General features: G+C 36.7%; 1 protein-coding gene across 4 annotated transcripts in view; it reads left to right on the forward strand.

Annotated features, from left to right (window-relative positions):
* Positions 1 to 15764, forward strand: part of MIPOL1 (mirror-image polydactyly 1) — a 187311-nt gene that overhangs the window by 3623 nt on the left and 167924 nt on the right. The gene's annotated exons all lie outside the window — the stretch shown is intronic.

Consider the following 15764-nt stretch of genomic DNA (forward strand, 5'->3'; position numbering starts at 1 on the left):
TGGGAAGCCTGTGCTGTACCAGGCTCCTGGCAGGTCCTGTGGACCTGTAGAGAGGAGCCCATGCTAGAGCAGATTTGCTGGCTGCAGGGAGCCCATGGGAGACCCATGCTGGAGGAGCTTGTGGACGAATGAGCAGCAGAGACAATGTGTGATGAACTGGCTGTAAACCCTGTTTCTGTCCCTCTTCTCTGTGGTGGAGAGGAGGTAAAGAAAACAGAGTAAAGTTAAGCCCAGGAAGAAGCGGGAGGAAGGTGTTTTAAAGTTTGGTATTTCCCTGAGTCAAGTCTGTTTTGCTCATGATGGTAATTGGTGAGTGAGTCTTTTGTTATATTTTTCTTTCCCCTGTCCAGCTGAGGAGGAAGTGATAGAGTAGCTTTGGTGGGCGCCTGGATTCCAGTCAGAGTCAGCCCACCACAACATAAGATATTGCTGGGATTGATCTTTGGTTTTCATAGTATCAATGAATCAAATAATATTTTTTGAAATGTTCCCATGTAGGTTACAGTTCTCTAAAATAAATTAAATTTCTTGAAACATTTTGTATGAAGTGTGAAACAGGCATTGCTGATCCGTCCTAAGTACAAGACATGATCATTTAAATTGAATGCCTATCACAATCCAGTATGTTTAAGTGTTTACTCTCTATTTTATTGAACATCTAAACATGAAAAAAGCTTATTGTATTTACTGTGCAGGGTTACACTTGGCTGAGCCTTGCCAAAGGCATTGTAATATTTATTTCCTGCTTTTCAGGGGAATTAAAATTCAGTGGTTCAATTAATTATTCTGAAAGCATTTGTTGTTTTGAAAGTTAGAGCTGTGGTATCTGTGGCCTATGGTCAACTTCACTTTGGCCACCAGAGTATGTGTACAGCTTATTTTCTTCCCTTTTTTGTTTGCTTGTTTGTTAGCTTTTGTTTTGTTTACCTGTGCTTTTCTCAAATAGGCATGTAGAAGGAGTTTATTGGGTCAGGTGGCTGGTGGGAGGCTGTTTGTGTGTGTGTTGTGACTTGGGTGTACTGCACATGCACCAGATGACTTGCAGGAATGCTCCTGTGGGTTCTGGAGTAGGAAGGACGGTGAAAGGCTGAGTAGGGTCCACTCCACTACAGGCTGGTTGCCATTATAGTTGCTGAAATATATTCTGGAAATTCATGTTGAAAAAAGGTTTGTGATCCTGTTATTGACTTCGTGTGTAGTTAAAATGATCATCAATATGTTGTTTTATTTTTAGCAGGGACTAAAGTACATGGAACTGGTTCATAGTATCTGTTATGTAATAGAAAAAAAGTCAAGACAGTGGCTGTGGTATCATTTTGTTCAGTATCTCTCTCTTGATAGAATAGCAAACACAGGAGCAGATCCAACTTCCCTTTAAGTGAATGGCAAAACTCCCATTGGTCACAGAAGCATAGGATTACACTGTGGGTTTGGAAGAAATAGTTGGTAATGAGTTCAGCTCCTGGAGGGCATTAATTTTTGCACCATGAAATCCGTAATAAATTGAGTTAAGGAGAGCCACATAACATGCTGGTAGACAAATGTTATCCTTTCTGTCCTTTTATGTAAATCTGTTGAAGACAGAATTTGATCTTTAAGTTATATGTTCATTTAAATAGTAATATTCTGACTAGCTATGCACTAATTTAAATGTTAAGTGTGAAATAAATTAGAAAAATCTAATCTGGTTCAGTAATGTAGTACAAAGGACAAAGGAGGATTAAAATGCTTGGTTATTGATTAGGTCTTTGTAGGGAGGGGGTGGTAGTTTCTATCAGGATTTGTGGAATGGGAACAGCGTTGTGTTTGAATCGAAACTATTCTGAAAATGCTGTGATGCTCCACTGTGAGAGAATTTAATATGGGATCAAAAACTGGTGTACTTGAAGGAAACAGACTGCATTTTTAATTTATGGTAGTAATTTATTTAAGCCGATTTACAAGTTGACTTGTACTTTAGCTTGTAAATAAAAATGTCCAGTTGTAAAGGGAATATTTAGTGCTGAAGAATTGCTTCATGGGTGGGCATGTTATGAATTGCCCCTGGTGGGACTAGAACTTGAAAATGTTCTTAGTTGCCAGTTTAACAAAAGAATGATCCTGAGCTTAGGTCAGCTTGGTGAAAAAGGCGTAGGGCTTTCCAAGGCATGGCAGTTGAGGTGTATAGAAATGAAAAGTATTAAAATATTTCTTTTTTGTAGAATGTTTACACAATTTAAAGTACATTTGTTGTTGTTTCAGTTTTTAATGCATAAAGTAAAATATGTTTAAATCTTTGTATTACATCTTTTTTTTTAAGATGTTCTTGACTTGTTTCCTTTGGGATTAATCAGGTCTGCTTTAGCTTTCTTTCATTGCACTATTTCCAAATGTATATGATTGACCCCCTCTCCTTGTTAATTCTGATGTTTCAACAGGTGAGGAAGTGGAACCATTCTTACTGCTTGCCTATTGCATTTGATAGGAAGGAAAATATCAGTTTGTACTATGTTTTCGTTAGTTTATTTCTATGTGTTATAGATTTAACTTCATTTTAGGTAATGACTGCCAAAAAGATTAACCTAGTTACCAAGAAAAATGGCATCTCAGCTTGCGGCTGAGTGCACTTAAGAGATCTGAGAACACTGACTGAGCATAATGAGAAAAGCTAAGACATTCCAATGGTGTCTTCAATGCTATTGAAAGAAGTTATGGGAAAATGATTGTATTCTTTTTTTAAGCATTTATTGCTCTCTGTTATAATACATAGTTATACTTTTCTTTGTAAAAATTAGTGCTGTTTGAGAGAGATTTTATGGTGAAATGTGAAGATACATATCTGATGCAGTGTTGTGTCAGGTATTATAATTTATGCTTGTTGTAGTTGCCTAAATTATACCCATGCTATAATATCATTAGTGGTATTGATATAATAAAATTATTGGTATCTGTAGAATAGTTGAATAAATTTATTAGTATTACTTTTAGAAAGTCACAACTGACTTTTCTTAAATACTGTTCTTAAAATTTCTGTGATCTACAGTTGGACTTGCTTTAAGATGCTGTTTCTCAATGTGTTCTTGTTATTCACATTCAAGTAAATAAAATTTCAGCTTCTATAGGAATTTTGCGGCATTAGGTGATTAGTGGGTGGGAATGTGTTAAATTGGCTATGTAAATTTTTAGATATAAGCATGAGAAACAAAGCAGTATTTTTCATCATGTATTTCTAGAGTGTGTTTTTTGTGTGTGCACAGACACAGGCAGTTTTTCCATTTGCTATTATGGCAGAGTGTTAGGATGTGGTTTTCCTTGTCTGAGATTTGACCTGAGCACTGTGTGACCAGTTTGCTGCTTGATACCTGTCTTGTAATAAGGGAATTGGCACTGTGAAACACCCACCACCATTTTAAGATTTACTGAAATTTTTGTAGCTCTTTTTGTAGGGCTACAGAAATGTGTTCTTATTTTGAATTTTTTTATTACAAATATTACTAAATGAGTGATACAGAACTATGATAGACATTCAGTTGCTCAGTGTAATCAAAGTAGGCCAATCACATACTTAGATACCAATTAAAAACTGTTTTCACAGATGCTGGTTTGCTTTATCCCACTTTTTTCTATTTTTTTTTCTTCTGCTAGTTGTCATGATACCAGGAGATTGCTGACGGTGTAAACAGCTTAAAACGAAATAAAAATTTGTCTTGAAGTAGTTAAATATCTCCATTCCCGTGATCTATATCTGAAGGAAAACAAACAGTATTTAATGCGTCTGTGTTCTTGGATCTGTTTGTAATGGTATTTATTTTCATTAAACCACAGGAATCTTGAAGTTTAACTTTTCCCTTTGCACCTGACTGTATGATGAAAAAGGATGTAGTTCCACACCTATATCCTTCTCAAGTGTAGCCTGCATTGATATTGTTGTTCCTTAAAGAGACATCAGCAACCCCATAGTTCTGCTCAGTTTTATTCTAAAATGCATTTTGATTAAAATTCAAATTTAGCAAGTAAAAAGCCACTTTCAAGCTTCAAAATTTGCTTTTCCTTCCAGTTAAAATAAAATAAAAAAGACAGTATTCTATTCTCATTTTGTGGTGCTGTGTAAAGTTCATTGTAGGAGATGTTCTTTTCTATTAGTCTCTTTAAGTGTAATTTATAGGGAACAAGCTACATTGGGAAAACTGAGCCACAGGAGGAGCTATGTGAATTCCCTGATGCACTTGTTCACCAGTTCTTGCCGTATAGGATAATACATAGAGCCTTGGTTTCACTGGTCTCTGCTCCATTCCTGCCTTCTTGCTGTGACCATCTGTTGGTTGTTTTCAGGTGTTCCTGACTAAATTAGTCATATCTTTTCCTGTATTTAGGTACTGTGTGAGGGATGTGGGTTTTTCAAGGATTCCCTTACCCTGTTCTGAGCCCTGCTCAGCTGCCTTCAACATGGTGTTTGAGTGTGAGGCAGGATGTTTAAAGAAAAGAAGTGGGGTGGAGTTGTGGATCTCACTGTCCATTTCTTACACTGTCTCTTTTCTTGCAGCACATCGTAAGTTAGCTGCTGATCTTGCTAGCCATGCCTTGGAGAACAGAATTGGGCTGGCTGGTCAGCCAGCTGTTGGCCCTTGGCAAGCTTGGGCATCTCCTGAAGTGCTGCACAGAAGGCATAGCACTGCTTCTGCTGCTTTCTGTTTAGTCTGCTCTTCTGCAGCCAGAGCTCAATAACCTTGGCTGATGGGCACGAAGGGCCCTGGGGAGGGAAAGATACTGCTCTTTTCACTCCCAGACATGAGTTGAAGGCACAGTGGGGTTATTAAGACAAGGTTTAAATGGCTCAATTTGAGAAGTGCTGCATGTTACAGCCGTAGTCAAATTAATCTTTGAAGTGAGACATAGTACAGGTCACACTGTGCAGAAATAGCCTTGATGAATACTGATAGCAGTCTCCTTCTGAAACTTTGGTTATGCATGTTTGAGGAGTTCTCTTTTTTAAAGCCTTAAATTGTGCCAATATTATGCAGTTTTCAGTAATTTTTGAGAGTTATGTATTTGTTTATTTGCTTGCATTAAGAAGGAACAATAAAGCTTTACATCTGCATTGGGAGAGTGTAGTCATATGCTACATCTTGTAGAAAATGGTGCTTCTTTAGAACAGTTTTTTGAGACATATTTTACAAATGTTAAAAGATAATCAAAGATTTCATACATGTACAACAGTTTCAAGCTAGCATGTGAGTGCATGTAGTTGTTGATTGATTTCTTCTGAAAGAGTAGTGTTTTCTGAATAGTCTCATTTTATGTCTTCTGAATATCTCATTAGCAAACAGATGTGAAACAGCTGTTGAGATTTTAATTTATTTTTTCCCCCACCAGCTCTTCCCATAGGTGTGCAGGATCGCACACCGGTAGATGGAGCCCTGTGCCAGCAGGCTCATGAGCGAACCTCCAGCCTCTCTAACCTGAGCGCCAGGCGGGAGTGGCTTCTTGAGCGTGTATATATGTTTTATTCATCTAAATGAACATGGGTTTAAAATTAAATGTCTGCTATTATCTGTGCAAGTCAAGGCAGTGACTGTGTGCTGAGATGCTTAGGGACAATTTTGTGCTGTTCATGATGGGCAGGTGATCAGGTGAAATACTCTGATCTGTTCCAGTGCTGCAGGGACGAGAGTCCATATGGCTTGCCACGTTTTTTCAGTTAATTTCTGAGTCAGCTGCATGTCCTTAGGCAAATCTTGGTTGAAACCATCGAAAACAGGGCCTATGGGAAGCTCTTAAGAAATTTGCAAAGCAGATTAAAATACAAGTTTTGGGATTTAGTTTTGTATTTTTGTTTCTCATATATACTAACTGCAGATTTTTTTTTAAAACATATTTTTGAGTGTAGAAAATTGTTGAATAGAGCAGTTCAGAAATCCAAAATCAGCAGTAGCTAATCTTGAGTATTGCCTGTTTTGCATGGTATGTGTCCACACCCGCAGCCCAGAGCTGTGTTACATAGCTCAACTAAATGATACAGTGGACTGGGTTTGTTGACATTTGTGTCGGCCACTTGTAGGACTGTGAAAAATATCCAAGTTTTTGCAACTTTCTTTAGAAATCAGTTTACCTGATGACAAGTTACTCTAGTGTGAGAACAGTTCTTAAATAGCAAGATGCTAATTTTATTTGAAAATTTGAAATGCAGTTCTTAATTTTAAAGATAGAAAGGAGGGAAATATTTAAGAGATAATAGGTAGTAAGGTTTTGTTCCTGCTGTGTAAGTTTTTGCTGGATTTGTGCCAATAAGCCTATGCTTGAAATATCTGAGAGATTAGTATTATTCTGTGATTGTAACAGGTATGCCATTTCTATAACATAGGCCCTGCATTTTTTTATTTGAAATTCCAAGTGTCTTAATGTTTACATTTCAAAACAATGGGAAGGGTGTGGGTCCCTGGTGTTTTTGCTCTGACTAATATTTCTGTGCAGAAACACTCCTGTACTCTACCTTATATCTCAAAAGAAAAATTAAGTCATTCTCAAAGCCTGCAGATTTTTCTGATGACTGTATGAATACTGGGCTAAATTGCAATCTGAAATAATCTTTGGAAATGTGTTTCTACCTGCTGTTCCTTATGTGTGTTAAACTGGCATTTAGATGTTAGGGAATGGACTTAAAAGTGAGATTGTGAAAGCATTTGTTAAAAATAAACTACTCTGTTAGAAATCTTCTGAAAGAGTATAATTTTGTTTGCTTTATTTGTTTTAATGATTAGTGTTCACTTTTGCTTATGGTTTGCAAAAATGAAATAATGGTTTTTCTTTCACATGGCGCATACTTGCATGGGGCTTTGAGCAACCTGGTCTAATGGAAGGTTTCCCTGCCCAGGGGGTTGAAAACAGGTGATCTTCAAGGTCCCTTCCAGCCCAAACCATTCTGTGGTTCATGGTAGCAAACTAGTACAGCACTCCAGTCATTCAAACCCAATTATTTGTTGCAGTCTTCCAGTATTCCAACTTGTTAGTGTTTCACTGCATTTTTAAAAAAGGGACACAAATCACAACTATAAACATCCTTGTTCTTTGGAGGGAGAGAATAAAGAGTCAAGTGTGGGGTTGACCCCAGCCAGCAGTTAAACACCTGCAGAGCTGCTCGCTTGCTGCTCCGCCCAGCAGGCTGATGAAGAAAATAAGGACAGTGGAAGAAAACTCTTGTTCCGAGACAAAGACAGTTTAATAAGCGAAGGGAAAGGAAAGAAGAACAAACCAAACAATCAAAACTAAAAACAATGAAAATTTATGCAAACAGTCACTTGCCACCTCTCACCTGCAGCACACCATGGTCCAGCCAGTCTCAGAGAACAGCTGCTTTGGAAGAAAAACCACATAACCCCTTCTTTGCTTTACCTAGTTTCCATTGCTAAGCATGACATTATATGGTATGGAATATCCTTTTGGCTGGTTTGGGTCAGTTCTGTCCCTCACAATTTCTTGTCCACGCCCAAGCTACTCTCTGGAGTGACAGAGTTGGTGGGAAACAAAAGCCTTGATGCTGTATAAGCAGTGTAAGCAATATTCAGAATACTGGGATGTTATCAGCACTGTTTTAGCTATAACCCCAAAACAGCAAGGTACCATGTGCACAACTACGAAGGAAGTTAACTACATCCAAACCAGAGTCAGTAAAAGTAGTAACATATCTTTTCAATAGTACAAATACTCTTTTCTAGAATGCATTATGAAAGGCATTTTGTAAATTTGTAGCAGCACTGATGATAGACACTTAGATGGATATACAGCTTACATTTTTGAGGGAGGAATTTATAAATTTATATAAATACAATTTACTTGAGCAAGTGTCAATTTTTAAAATTTTAATAATAATTTAGAAGAAATTTTACTTCTACACAACAGTGACTTCTCACATATGAATGAAGTTGCAACGTCTATATTTGGCATTAGCGATGTGTCTTAAGCCACCATTGTTTTGTTTGAGAATGATCATGCCCTTTTGTTTTGAGCCATTGTTCTTTGAATTTTGGTTTAGTTAGTACCAGAGGCAGTCATATTAGCACAAATAAGAAGCTGTAGCAGAATTTAAGTATTTGACTTGAGTGTTTATGAAAATAAGCTTTCCCTGCCTCTCAAGGGCATGGTTACAAAGTTTAGCTCATGTTCTTGTTAAAGGGATGTTTTCTTTGGAGAGGAGGGTTGGGATTTTTTTCAGAAAAAGTTTGACAGCAAAGCTTTCAGTGAAATACAGGGTAGAGCTGAAAAGACAAAATGTTCAGAAAATTACATTCCAATGAATGTTTGCCCTTAGAAGCAAAAGAAGAGCTTGATAATCTCGTATGATGCATGAAATGAGTGGTAAAGTCAACAGGGTGGATATACTGGTCATTGAAAGGTGAGGGAAATAAGACAAGCCTTCATTAAACTTGGCCTTTAAATGTTTTTAAAAAACAAAATACAGAAACACCATGTCTTGCACCTGCCAGTGCAAGGAGAACATCATGAAAAGATGAGTGATAACCAGTGTTTTTCTGTGCTTGATGCATCAGTTGAATTTGGCAGTTGCTCTGAAGAAAGTGGAGACCACCTCTGTGTGTTCAGCATTCCTTATGTATCAGCACCTGAGTCCTTTGAGAGATTTTATGTAGTGCCTGAAGCATTCAGCAGGGAAGTACAGCACGTTGAATAGCAAAGGTTGTAGTGAGGACTGATGTTTTGGCCCAGGGAAGATGATAGAAATGTAGAGCTAGCAATTTTGAGAAGCTTTGGGAAGTATCTGAGCTTCTAGGCTCTGATTCTCTCTCAATCCAAAAGATCACAGATTAGTTTGTAATTCTGATATAAGCATGAGTAGCACATTTTTCTGCTGACTGTATAGAGTACCTCAAGGACCTATTGATAGTTGCCTCTAGCCTGAGATTTTATCCGTGCCACGGTGGTTTTTTTTAACAGGTTACATTGTGTGGGGAAGGATATTATGGTAACTTAAGCCATATAAAGAACTCCTGCAAAACACAGAACAAAACATTAGCTTGTGCAGAGGCTTGTGATCTTCTGTATTGATCAGCTGTAAAGCAACAACTGATTGAAAAAGGTCTCTTGATCTTCTGAGGTCTGAGTGATTTCTGAGTGCGAATGGGGGGAAGAAGGGACACGTAGTTGCAGTCTTACAAGCAAAAGTATTTTGACTGAGGTCCTTGAATTTTTTTTATGACTTAAATTTGCCTCTTAGCAGCAGGACTGGGCAAAGCTTTAATATTCTGAGTTCAGCTTTTATTTGGACATAGAAGCTCACTAGCTATGGCAAAGCATCTTTCAAAATCTTAACTCTAGTCTGTCAGTAAAATACATGTGATATTATACTTGCAATCTGGTTCATGCCTAGAAACAGTATAGCAGTAAAGAGAACTAGCAAGATAAATTAGTTTAATACTGACATTTATGAGCTAAGCAATATGGACTGTTCTGTTCTTAGAAATGTGTTGTATGAAATTATAGTTGAAAGCAAATTAATCAGCTAAGAGGGAAATTTACCTGATGGCTAATGTAGCTTAAATTATGTGTACTTCTGACACTTAGCCTCTTCTGAAGGTTGAATTACTTTGGTGGTGGTTTCATTCTTATTCCCCTTTGGAGGTGGATTGCATTCCTCTTTGGAGCTGGGGAGTTGTGCTGGCTTCCCTGCTCAGCTTTGCAAATGCAGTGTGGTTCAAACTGATGTTACTGCACTTTATCCACCAATGAGCAGTTTTGCCCGTTCCCTATATCTAAGGTACAGATTCCAAGTGGATATGTCACAAAATCCTTTTTTCCATATTTTGTGTTTGTAGGACAGATTTGAGTCATTATCTCTAGGATAAGGAGATGGTAAAACACCTTAGTCATTCCTACAAGGACTGTTTACATAGAAGAAGGATATTCCTCTTTCACCCTAGATCTTACCAAAGTTTTTGTTTCTTATATGGTTTTTAAAATAGCATAAATTACATTCCAAGGATTTTTATCTTATTTTACATTGTTTATATATGTGTCTATGTATATAATTAAAGTAATGGTTTACAATTTTTAAGGATCTGGCCAAATTAAAACTAAAATTGTTTTTTTAATATATGCCTATGTGTTGTAATACCATTTGACTGTAGATTTTTTGATAACTTTTTCTTGATTTTCAAGAGCTATTAAGGAATGCCTGTACCTATTTTGTATAAAATCTGCTTTGATAACAGATAACCAATTTGATATTTCTACATATGAAATTCTGTATACAAATAGTGTTTAGATAAGCTGCTTTAATCACTTATTGTGCATATTTTATAATTCTATAGTTAATTCAAGAAGTTAGAGTAATTGTTTTTGTTGTATACTTTTGTGACTGGTTGTAAATTAATCACAGTACAGTGTCAGCATGAATTAATTATGCCAGTAAACCAAATGGCTATTTCATTGTTTTATTGAAATGCCAAGAGTTTGAGGAGATCTTTTGTCTTAATAGATTAGCCAGAATTCATTGGGAAAAATCTTAGTATGTTTAAGGCAATGGGAAAATACTGCTTTCAGTATGTCCTACAGAGATCCTGTTTAAAACAGACGACAATCTGTCACATTCAGTAGCACATCAGTCATCAGATTTATTCTAATTCCTTAAGCTGAACATTTCATTCAAGCTTGTAGATTGTCTTGTCAAGCTACCAAAAGCCTCATAGCTTTTCTGCCAAGCAGAGAGTTGCACCAGCAGTTCACAAATAAATGCTAAGCTGCAAAAGTATTGTTTATTTTCTTTAACCTTTTATTCAGTTAACTACACTGTTCTTTCGTGTTATTTTCTCCACGTGTGTTTGTCACAAGGTATTCAAGGGACTGCTTCCTAAACATGCCTCATCCTGACCACAGCCACTTCAGACCAAGGACCACTCATTTTGGCGTGTGTTGTTTTTACTTGTAGCAGTCTAGACCACCATGGTTATCACATTCCTCCTCTAATCACAAAGGCCCAGTGAGCAGCTTCATTTGCTGCAGACATGAAGGAATCCCACTGCTGCTGCACCTACAGCTGTGGTGTGGCCAGTGTGGCTTTGTGCAGAGTGGCTGTGGATTTCTTGCCTTGTATGGAAAGTGACACTTTTGCTGTAGGCACATACAGCCATGACATTCTTTGTATTTACTTGTCACAATCCTTTTAGGATATTTTCTCATGCTGTATTGTGTATGTCTGTGTCTTTTTTTTTTCCCATTTCCTGCCTGACCTTCTCTAATTCTGAGCCTTTTGGTTTAAGTGAAGTCTGTGTAAACTGTAGCAATTGCATATGAAGTCTACTTAAGCCTTACATGGTAGTGAGAACTTGACTTGAGACATACTTTCTTTGAAGTCAACATATGTATGTCTGAGGTAGTAAAACATTAAGGATGGTTGGTTGAAGTTAATCAATTGAATTAAGAAAATAAAGTAAACTATTAGATAGGTGCATTTGTATAAATTGCATTTAAGGCCAAAAAATTACTTGTTAAAATACTGAAAGCCTCATGTCCAGATAAGACTAATCTCTGTGTTAAATTGCTAATGCTATGGCATTCAGTATAAAGTTGTAACTGCCCTTTAATAGGAAAGAGACTTCCTTCATTGTCTCTTTTAGTTGTTAAAAAATTAAATATAAGTTGTCTGTTTATAATTTTCCACAATCACCAACTTCAGAACTCTACTTTTTACTTCTAATTCTTCACTGTAACTTGTGATTTCTTCTAGTATGTTTTTTTCTGTCATTTACATGCAGTGCTACATTTTCTCTCATAATCTCGTGGTCTTCTTTGTTATAAAGCTCTGCTATTTTTAATACTTTTTCTTGGTCTGTTAAATGGCCAGTGTGTTCTTTTAGCAGACTTATTCCTTGAATGGATATTCTGAAATACACATTGTACATGTCTAAAAAGGAGCTGTGGGGTTGAAGCCCTAGATAAAATTAAAGCCTGAGTATATAAAAAAAAGATTGTTAAAATGTCAAGATAATGAAAAGTCAGAAAATAAATTATGCCTATTATTAATTTTGAATTGTATTCAAACATAGAAATATGTATCATAGACAAAAGCTGATTACAGAGAGATAAAATTCAATTTTACACTAGGATAATTGTTTTATGTATTTTACATTTATTTATAAGATCAGATAAAGGCCTGGAATTCTCGATATAAATCATAGTATGGTCCTGATGAATGCCAAGGTCAGTAAAAGGAAACCCCATCACCTGGAAAACACATATCTACTGCAGAAAATACAAAGTGAATAAAATGAAACTGATAAGCACCATCTTTCCTACTATACATACGTTATTTGCATTATAGTGTTAGAGCTTAGAGTAGTTTTGGTTTTTCAAAGGAGTGAATAGGTATCAATGCTCTCAGCATCCTCCCATATATTATCTGTAGCCAAATTAACATACCTTTGCAAAGTAGAGATTAATGCAAAACTTACTTGAGGTCTGGGAGTGAGAATGGAACTGTTGTCTCAGTTACACTGAGAAATTAGGTTGGCCCTATTCAAACAGTCTTGCATGTACTGGAGATGTAGTTGATGGGATCCAAATGCCATATAGATGGTGGAGCCCATGATTTAAGAGTACATTTCTGTAATAAATTACTTCCTATCAGGAAGGCTTAATTTTATCCAGAATCAAATCTCTGGTATGTCTTCAAGAGAAGGAAATTTAACTATTTTTCAGACTTGACAGGACAATAAAATGGATTCTAGTTTCTCACAGAAGTGACTCTGTGTTGGGTACCTCAGCTGAGCATCTGAGCATCAACCTCTTAGTAACTGAATTTCAAGCCAGAATTTGAAACATATAGGTAGTGAACTGAAACAGCTGCCGCTCATCATACCACACACATTTAATAAATAAGCCATAATGTTCAGTGATGGGTTTTTTCATATGTAGTGTATTGGAGCTTTTGAGTCCTAGGACAATAAAAAATAGACTTCTTGACAAACTGGACATTTTCCACACATGTTGGCTTCCAAAACATGGCTTCATCAGCTGCCTTTATTCAGCAGCAAGGAGTTCTGCACCTGTTGCTTTTTAGAGTCCAGCTTTTTTGGGCTTCTGTCAAAGTACCAGTGTCACAGAGGTCAGGAATTTGTACTGTTACCTGAGTTAGATCACATCAGAGAGTAGTGACTCAACAGCTGTACTTGACAGCAACTCTTCTAAGTAATTGCTGGGATTTCAAATGGTCTTTCGTTTCCTTCTGAAATTGTAAGTTTTATATAAGCTTGTAACTTGTTCTGCTTCAGCAAAGGCAGGGCCACTGCTTCAGGGTCAGAAGGTGATCTTTGGTTTGTCAGGTAGGATTCAGGGTAAATGGTTTTGCATGCCAAATGTTGAACAACTATGGAGTTCTACTGTGGTGCTTGGTAAGCTTCTGCACAGGCAGTAGCTCAGCAGCTTTCATCTGCTGGGCTGGTGATGAGATCGCTGAGATCTGCTTCCATGTAATCAGGCTTTCTTTCCAAGTGCTGAAAAGTGATTAGACTGCAGAAGTACAGATACAGAAATTCAGGCTCCTGTGAGAACAGACTCGCCTTCGATTTTTTGATACAATTGGATTTCTTTCTTTCAGGATCATAGTGATTCAATAAAATTGTGAAAGGGCACTAGTGGACCCCGTCCACCTGTTTGTTCATGGTATCCTGAAATATAAAAGAATGAAGCATCCATGAAGCATCCTTTGTCATAAAGGTTATGGATTAGGGTGTGATCGGTGTCTCCAGAGACTGTTACTGTGGGATGTACAGTCAGCCAGTTAAGGGTGTTTAAGTTAGTTTTCTGCACTACAGCAGCATAAATGTAGAGTGATATAAATATGTCTGGGAGAAAACTTGAGCTTCTTGCTTTATGGACTCAGAGTCTGATGGTAGCAAGAATAAACAGAGTTGTGGTGTGTAACACTTCGTGCAGTGTGCTGAAGGTGACTGCTGTGCAGGTTTACAAGGTAACTCTAATTAAAACAGTTTCCCCTTGAAATGTAATTTTGTTCCTCCTCTTCACTATCCAGTGGTAGACTAATATTTGTCTCCGGAATGTTTTTCCAGGATCTGAAGTGGAATTACAGTATCTGAAGGTTACTAAATATTAGGCAAAAATTATAATTCTCTTCATAGTTTAAAAGTATCTTTCATATTTCAAAAACCCTCCTGGATGTACAATTCTTTTGGCAAACATTCACTGTCTTGCACTAGAGAGAAAACTTACTATAAATAGCATAGGCTGCTTTCATAGTGAGGTTCCCCTCCAGCTGTATCCAAATTTACCTTAAAAGTTAACAACAAGTGAAAAAAAATCAAACCAAGTACTTTATTGAGAACCCATTTAGTGTTCCATATGACACTTTCTTTCCAATAATACAGCCATTCATGTCATTAGAGAGATTGGGAAAATTAAGAATTATCTGTGCATCTTCAGCTCTTAAAAATCCCACATGTAATAAAAACCAGTGATGGACCTGAATTTTCTTAAACTGTAATCCTGTATAATATAATTATGTTTGAAAGTGTCACCGTTTAGTAATACAGCAATTATAATGTAAATAAAAGAAAAATTTTGTTCCAGTTGCTATAGAAATTCATTCAGATTAATGTTAAACCCCAGTTATAAAGAAGTTCATAAAAATTATCAGATGTTATCCAAAATGTTTTGAAAAAGACCTTTATCTCATCTGATTAAAGAAAAATGTGATCAGAGCATGAGTTTGCTAGTTATGGGGTCTCTGGACTTCTCAAATGTCTTGAGAAACAGGTTTTTAGGGAGGTGTCTATTAATGGATGCCTGAGTGTAGGTGTGTTTTTTCAATCTGTCCTGAAAGCACTGCAGAAAACCTTGTAAGTACTGAACTACCTTTTCCTTAGGTTTAGTTTATATATAGTGAGTATCCTTGAAAAAAAAAAAAAAAAAGTCTTACACCTCAGTAAAGTTCAGTGTGGTGAGTAAATTAAATTGAGTTCACTTAACTCTTTTCAGGCAGACAACGAGTTATGGCAAAACCAGCAACCTTTCCATAACACCTCCTTTCCCAAACAAGACTGCTCAGCAGATGCACAGTCCAGCTGAAGAACTGAGTACAGTTATTCCTTTGGATAAGCAGAAATATGAACAGATATAATTTAATAGATAATCGTGGCTTTAAAGTCTTGAAGAAATTAAAAGACAAATGTTCAAGACCACTTTGAAAGCAGTTTCAAAGGGTCATAACTTGCACCAGAAAAATTATGCCTTTTTTTACATTAAAGTCTGAACATGTTAAGATTTGCCTTTGACAGAAAGGAGTTATGAAAGCACAACACTAAAAAAAGTTGTTTTCATTTATAATGAATTTTAGGAAATAATTCAGAAGACTTTCTTCTTTCCTTCCAGTTGGACTGTGAAATAGGAAGTTACTTAGCAGTTTTCTTAGTGTTATGATTAGGCAGAGATGCCATACTAGTGCACATACCTAACTTTGTCAGGTGCTCCTTCAGCATGAAAGGGGAGATAAAACTGTGGAGCCTGCAAGTCTTGCAACTTCACAATGTCCAAGAATATCTTCAGAATTATTCAGAGTATTTGAACTGTTGGCCAGATTTTCCTTTTTTTTAATCTTGTATTATCTACACTTCTGTAGCTATAAAGTCTTGATTTTTTTTTTTATTTTTATTTTTTAGTGATACCAAGCAGTGAAATACGTAATAACCACAGCATCTGACAAACAAGCCTCAAAATATTCAGCACAATTATGTGCAAGAGAAAGCAGTCATCAAAATAAGCCT

The sequence above is a fragment of the Aphelocoma coerulescens genome, chromosome 5, assembly GCF_041296385.1.
Source record: "Aphelocoma coerulescens isolate FSJ_1873_10779 chromosome 5, UR_Acoe_1.0, whole genome shotgun sequence".
In the NCBI taxonomy this organism is placed as follows: domain Eukaryota; kingdom Metazoa; phylum Chordata; class Aves; order Passeriformes; family Corvidae; genus Aphelocoma; species Aphelocoma coerulescens.